This window comes from Mizuhopecten yessoensis, unplaced genomic scaffold, assembly GCF_002113885.1.
Source record: "Mizuhopecten yessoensis strain PY_sf001 unplaced genomic scaffold, ASM211388v2 scaffold715211, whole genome shotgun sequence".
Classification (NCBI taxonomy): Eukaryota; Metazoa; Mollusca; class Bivalvia; order Pectinida; family Pectinidae; genus Mizuhopecten; species Mizuhopecten yessoensis.
In genome coordinates, this window is record NW_018479507.1 from 1 (window position 1) to 8,004 (window position 8,004).

General features: G+C 35.8%; 1 long non-coding RNA gene across 1 annotated transcript; it reads right to left on the minus strand.

Annotated features, from left to right (window-relative positions):
• Nucleotides 1-5,156: 5,156 nt before the first annotated feature.
• Nucleotides 5,157-7,788, minus strand: LOC110441050. The gene is made up of 4 exons (XR_002461817.1): nt 7,667-7,788; nt 6,597-6,646; nt 6,012-6,121; nt 5,157-5,744 (listed from the first exon to the last, which is right to left on the minus strand). It is a non-coding gene; the product is annotated as an uncharacterized LOC110441050 (long non-coding RNA).
• Nucleotides 7,789-8,004: the final 216 nt, after the last annotated feature.

Sequence of the window (8,004 nt, forward strand, 5' to 3'; positions counted from 1 at the left end):
GACATATATACGTTATCAGGTACGTACTGATAGAAGGTATGGGTATGAGTATATACATTATAACAGACACATATACGTTATCAGGTACAAATGTAGGTACTGATAGGAAGTATGGATGGGGGTATATACATTATAACAGACACATATACGTTATCAGGTACGTACTGATAGGAAGTATTGATAGGGGTATATACATTATAACAGACATATATACNGTACGTACTGATAGGAGGTATGGGTATGAGTATATACATTATAACAGACACATATACGTTATCAGGTACGTACTATACATTATAACAGACACATATACGTTATCAGGTACGTACTATACATTATAATAGACATATATACAATGACTGGCAAACCTTGTATAATACCATTTCATCAGAATGTTTTTCTTCTATTTGCTATATATCTATCCTAGTTGATTTATCGATCGAATTCTGTCGTTTGTGTTTTGAGTACTTAGATTGATTGATTTACACATGTAATTTAAAATCCATCTTGATGAACAATAACACCCAGCAGCTTGCTATTGTGAATTGCTGTTAGAGGCCCAATGGAGGGTATCTTCAGATCTCTGACTGGTGAATATTGTTGTCATGAAGGTGTTTATAATAAGTGCGAGGACTCTCAATATACATGTATGTTTTACAGCTGATTAAAATTGTACAATGCATGTGAAAAAAGTCGCGAGTCCACGTGGCCATTGGCCTCTTGTTTGAACTTAAGTTTGTACGTCATGGGAGGAACATTATGTGTCGTAATTCCAACCCCGCGTTCTTCGAGATTTGATTGCTTGTAGTATCTGCCTCGCTATTTGCGGCGTATGTACTGTAGTCTAGTAAAATACATCAGACGACAGAACGTGTCACTGTTGTGAATATCGTCACCTGTAGTTTAATTTATTTATTTTTAAAACTTCTAAATAATAAAAATAATAAACAATAAGACAAAGTTACAATAATAAAAATTAATGATAAACAGTAAATCTTGCATTTATTTCACGACGAGTTCATGCAATTGCTTAATTACTGAAAAATCGGGATTTGGAATATTTTAAACCTAGTCCCATGGGAAAAACAGCGGTTCATAATAATATTAACAGCTTTTGTTTGGGTCACATGTGCTACTATCTACCAATCACAGAACCTGTAATAAAGCACAAAATCAAATTTGGAATTAAAAGATATTTTCCGCACCATAAACTATTTGTTTGCGCTCTTAGCTTAGACATTTGGGCTGGCTGGGTTTACCACGAAGCCGAACTTGCCCCGGTCTCCCAAACTAAAGTTAAGTATTTGAAATTGGGTAAATGGATTATCCCGAATTTGGAATCGAACTAGATTCTCTGACGTGGCACACCATCGGAGTCCTTAAATATCACCAACCGCCTGGGACAAGAGGCAACTATAGTATTTATGTATTAAACTTAGTCAGTCCATTTTGTCAGTAATACAATAAAAAGGTCGGTGAAACTTTTTATGTTGACGTAGTGCTATAAACTACCAAGAGGATTTACCCCAGTTTGTTACTTTTCCCGAGCTAAGTCAAACATGCGTGTTTAACGCTTTTATAACGCTACGTTCATGTAGTCCGAAGTAACCATATCTTTAGGGCTTTTCACGTTTTGTGTAAAGACCTATTGCTTTTGTTGTTTCTTCTTATTATTATTCTTATTCTTCTGCCATGATTTTGTATGCAGCTAATGTTTTGATTAGTAGCAGATGTGTTAATTGTCTTTCAAGGATATTGTAGGCCAAGGTCTGCATGCAATTTTTCAAGTAGGTCAAAATTCCAGTATGACTTCATAGGTCAAACTCTAAAAATGGCCATAACTCAAAAACCATTGATTATACAATCAATGGTTTTTGAGTTATGGCCATTTTTAGAGTTTGACCTATGACGTCATGGCGGCCATATTGGAATTTTGACGTACTTTAAAAAATTGCATGCAATTATATCATTTGTAGACATTCTTCGAGGCTAACCTTTTCTTATACATTTTAATACAAAAAAGGTAAAATAAAATTCCTCGCTGTTTGGTCAAAGGTCAACAATTCTTCAACTTTTTCATTTTTCATTTTTTTTTTTTGTAATGTACCGGTTTTCGGTAGGGGTCAAAGTTCAAATACACCATATTGTGAAACAAACTTTAAAAAAATCCTCCTAAGTACTTCAAGATCTAGAGTCTTCATATTTGATATTTAAGATGCTGAGATGTAAAGCTATCAGATTTAATAAAATGGTTGACCTTGATCAACATTCAAGGTCACAGAGGTAAAATGTTAAAAAACGGTAAAATTTCTTTAAACCAAAATATTTCAAACATTTGTTGAGGTATTTACATGATATTTTACTATGGTGTGGAGGGTGTAAATTCGCATACTTTTCTCAGGAAACATTTTTGTCTCAGTGGTCAACTTCCGGTTTTTGGTGGAGGTCAAAGTTCAAAAGTGCTTTTTTGGGTAACAACCTCTAAAACGTTTCTTCTCAAGTTCAACGAGGTCTAGATTCTTGATATTCAATCTGTTAGTTGCTAAGATATTTGGCTATCAGGTATCATATATTTAAAATATCTCAAATCTCTTTACACCACGACATTTCGAAAATTGTTTCAGTCATAATTATTATATTTTAGTACGGTATGGAGGGCATGAAACTGCATATTTTTCTCAGAAATAATTTGTGTCTCACAGGTCAACTTCCGGTTTTTGGTAGGGGTCACGAGGTCACGGGGTGCTTAGATATTTGCCTATCAGGTTTGATAAAATAGTTGACTTGCTAAACTTCCAAGGTCAAAGAGGTCAAATATTTAAAAAAAATAAGTAGAAAATTCATGAAACCAAAATATTTCGAAAATTGTTTCAGACATTTATACTATATTATGGTATGATGTAGAGGACGCAAATGCTCATTTTCTTAGGAAATATTTTTGTGTCAAAGGTCAACTTTCGGTTTTCGATAGGGGTTAAATTTCGAATGTGCTATTTCAAGGTAACACCTTTGAAAAACTTCTTTGAAATTTCTACAAGGTCTAGTGTATAGATATTTGAACTTTAACATCCCAAGATGACTGGCTATCAAGTTTTAAAAATGGTTCACCTTTATCTACTATCAAGGTCACAAGGGTCAAACATTTCAAAACACTTAAACAACCACACCAAAATAAGGAAGAGGCCTAGGTACATGATATTTGGCAAGGAGCATTCATAAATGCAGGACTTAATGCGATTTCAATGAATGACCTTGACAAACGTCGAATGAAATTTTTATCTCGAATTTTTTAATTGTGTATGAGGACTTTCAGTACTTTTATTTATATTAAACAAAAAACAAAGCCTACTTTCAGTACTATGGTTTATATTATCGTTTTCATTACAGAGGGAAAAGACAGTGAGGTTGAAAAATAGGTTTGGGATGAGAGGGCCAACCAGTCCTAAGCTCGTCAAATTGTTAGCCAACAATTTCTAGTTTTATTTATTTTTGGCGTTTATTTTATTATCCGGCGGTGATATCTATATGGCTAGTTATATAATTAAATCCCCAAAACGAAGTGGGGAAACTTGCTGTTTTTGCTCCGTTTCTTCTTCTTATTCTTATCATTATTATTTCTTCCACATTCTTCCGCCAGGGAGGTTTCCGCCATTTTTCCTCAAAAACTACCGAAAGGAATTGAACAATATTTGAACCAAAATCATCAATATCATGAAAAAACAAAATAAATAAATTTCAAAATAAAAACTGAGACTATAATACAAATATATCTATAGAGTTCTAATCTTTGGATAGACAGAAGAACGCTGTAACGTCTTTGTTCCGACCTCAGGCGGGGAGTTCCGACCAATAGGTCTGTTCGCCTACCCAGCAGCGATCCCAAGTCTATTCTAAAAATAAACGAATTCTCCCTTTTTTGTCCTCAAGTATACCTCTGCTTCCATGAACTGTTTAAAGACTCATGCATTTAAGTCCTCTTATCCCATCGGCGTGACACAAGTTAAGTTGACGCGGTAGTTCCGTTTACGGACGAGTCTGCCACCCCACAGCAATCTTATGTCTAAATAGAGTAAAATACTATATATACGTGTATACATGATCAAATACACAAACAAGTAAACACAACAACCACTAAAATATCCTCACACAAACCAACCAACCAATCAACCAATCCCCCCTCCCACAAACCATCCCCAACACCACTCCGGTCCAGACTACCAGCATTTAATATAACCCATAAATCCTTCTACACATCTCTTGACACCCAGCACATCTTTCAACCTCCATCCCCTCCAGCCCCCATCCAGGTTATAACCCAACTATAACACTAATCAACCCCCCCCCCTCCTCCACACACCCTACCCGTTTTTCCTCTTTACCCATACTAATGTTCACACTATTCACTAAAAATCATAAATGTCGGAACGATGAACAGAAATAAGTGAAAAGACAAGTCGAGGTTTATAAGAAAGATGAAATTGGTACAAGTATAGTCATGTTTATTCTCAGTGACGAATGATGAGGAGAGGAGTACATGGAACGGACAACAAAAAAAAACAGCACATGCCTGACACTAACCACTAATATACAGTCCTTCGGATGGGACTATAAATGGTGACCCGTGTGAGAACTGTCCAATCACGCACGCAAAAAATCCCTCTGGGTTTTTCGAAAAAGAGCAGGCGCTTAAACGCCGACACAGAGGATAGTGAAAATTGTATCCAAAATTTTAGGCCGTTAGAACTAGGGTCTCTAGATCTTTATTAAGACATTTAGATGGACTTCCAAATTTTATACACAAGCCAAATTCATAGAATAGGCAGGGGCTGGTGTGGCTGGAGGCGGCACAGTTCCTCACTTCCGGTCCTGGTTGGTGATGCTGTACGATGAGTGTTAGGTTAAGGCATTATTAGGCATAGGAGCCGTCTTACAAAAACTAGACTTATACAGTTACAATATATATAGGATAGACGGCCCCTTCTCCAAACTTTCCCCCTCTTCTACTCTTTTACTCCATACTTTATCCTTTCTACTCATTTTCCTTTCTGTTCTTCGTCTGCTGGATAACCGAAATACGCGGTAGTGAAGCGGACGTAAAACATATCAATCAATCAATCAATCAAAGTTTCTGATTCTTAAAACAAAATGGCCGCCAAGGGGAGGCAACAAATAGGTCAAAATTTAAATGTTGTCCGATTTTCATGAAAATTGGTATATAGGTACTATGACACCACAAATACAACTGTTACGTCCATTTCAACAAAATGGCCGCCATTTCCTGGCCTCTGATTGGTCCAAATTTAAATATCGTCCGATTTTCATGAAATTTAGTATATAGGTACTTTATTACACCACGAATACAACCGTAACGTCCATGTTCCGGTTTCAGCACTCATTTCGTAGTAAAGGGGTCCTTTGAGGGACTTCTGTAATGGTCCCCATAATAATTAGTACTTGTTTATTTTGGAAATACGTGCTTCGAATTCATTCATCACAACTTAATTAAAGTTTAAAACTAGTAGATTACACAATTTACCGTGTATGGTAAAAATCTATCCCTAAACCGCCGATATGTAGCAGTTTAAAGCATGATCTTAGACTCTTTTACCATGCACTTGAACATTGAAATGATAAATACACCATCTTCATCTTATGAAAATAATTTGTATATAGATAAAGATATACAGAATAAGATGAGGGTTCCGTACTCGTGTGCTGAAGGAGATCGGAGAGGGTTTGGATACCTACAAAACAACAGAACATACGTAAACATTAAATAAATACTACCTTTCCTGTACGACACACCAGTGTGATAATATCAATTACTAGAAATAAATAAGCAATCAAATGAAGTTATTATAGGGGACTAGTTAGTGTTAGTTTTTACTTGAATCGCAGATTTTCTTTTCAGATGGAAGTTAAGCAAAGCAATGGAACATTTACGATGTTTTCTGGACGATGGATTACTATGAAAAGAAAAAACCAAGCAAGGACAAAGTTCTGTGACGTACGTGTTATAAAGTGGACGAGTATAGATTATGTCCTAAACATCGAAGGTGTACTCCGGTCTCCGCAATAACTTGTCCCGGCGCGTACACCCTCCCGTCAAACAGACAACCACCTGGTAACACGTCAACATTCTAATGGTCAACATATATATAGACGGTAAAAGTCACTCTACGTCTAACACGTCAACATAGATAGTAAAAAGTCAACTTTCTTATAGTCAACAAAGAGAGTAAAAGCTACCTGCTGGTAACACGTCAAAAGACACTTCCCATCTAACACGTCAGTATTCTAATGGTTTAACATAATTAGTAAAAGCCACTTGGAAACATGTAGTAGTTAAACACGTTATACGATGCCTTATACATAGCGTTTAACGATGTTTAAATAATTTCAGTTAGAATATGCTTATTTATCTCGTTTTTGACACGGATGACTTTTAAAAAGGGAAGTCATACATGTACCAGTATTTAACATTCATAACTTTCCATTGTTTAAGTTTTATAATGTTTTAAACATTTTCAATTATTAATGATAAAGTAAAACGTAAGTATCTTAGCATTGAAATGACTTTTGACTAGTGCACTTACTTTGTCCATCAACCGTTCGCTTTTGTTGTCCTAGGCTGCTACAATCTCCACTGCACAATTACAAAATTATGTAAACATAAAGGTATATAGGTATTTTCCATTCTATTTGTTCTCTTATGTACATGTATATCAGACAATACAATTATGTAAGATATACAAGCATATCTATGCGAATTGTTTGCCGTTGTTAACAAGAAGACCTAATTAAGATGCTCAGCGGTAACTTGGGAAGGTCAGTATTTCAGACAGAGTTTCGTCACACTTAATTAAATCACACTATTCTATTACACTAAACCCACATCTTGTTATAATCAAATCGGTACCCTAATTATAACCGCGCAATTATGCGGATAGCAGCCAAACCTTTATACTAACCGCGTAAGTATGGATTACAACCAAACCTTTTTCCTAACCGCGTTAGAATTAATTACAATCCAACCTTTATCCTAACCGTGTAAGAATTGGTTATAACCAACTCTGCACCCTAACTGCGTTATTTTGCGGATTACAACCAAACCTTTATCCTAACCGTGTTAGCATGGATTACAATCCAACCTTTATCCTAACCGCGTTAACATTGATTATAACCAAATCTGTACCTTAACGCGTTATTATGCGGATTACAACCAAACTTTTATCCCAACTGCGTTAGTATGGATTACAACCAAACCTTTATTATAACCGCGTTAGTATGAATAACAACGCAACATGTACCCTAACTGCGTTAGTATGGATAACGATCAAACCTGTACTATAACCGCATTATTATGGGGATTACAACCAACACCTTTATCCTTACCACTTTAGTATCAATCGACAAATCCTTGTATAGTTTCTACATTAGTACGGATTACATGCAAAACACTTCATAACTAACCTTGTAAGTACCAATCACATGAAAACCTTCCAAGATTCTACCCTGTTAGTATATCGATGTAAACTAACCTTGTTGAAACGACACTGTTTGTACAATTCACTAGCAAAACCTATCACAATCTGGGGTACCGTTTGTACAATTCACTAGCAAAACCTATCACAATCTGGACTACCGTTTCCGGATAATTGCTTACAAAAGTTGAACTTCGTTGCCAATGTTGTTGTTGCCGAGGCATGTGAGTTTTGCCTCGCATTTCTGGATAATAATGTCCTGGCCAGGTCCATAAACACGTCCATCGAACAGACAACCGCCTGTAATTTAACAGTACACATACATTACACGTCTAACATATTAGGATATTCACCACCTTACGACAGAGACTTATATATTATAAGTTTTACTTACGATGATCCAGAATAAAAAGAAATACATGTAACCCATTTTTGGATTTAGTTACTTAATCAGTGACAACCGTAGTCTGCACATTAGGTCATCGAATCGAATACAGATTGGTAACCAACAAATGATACT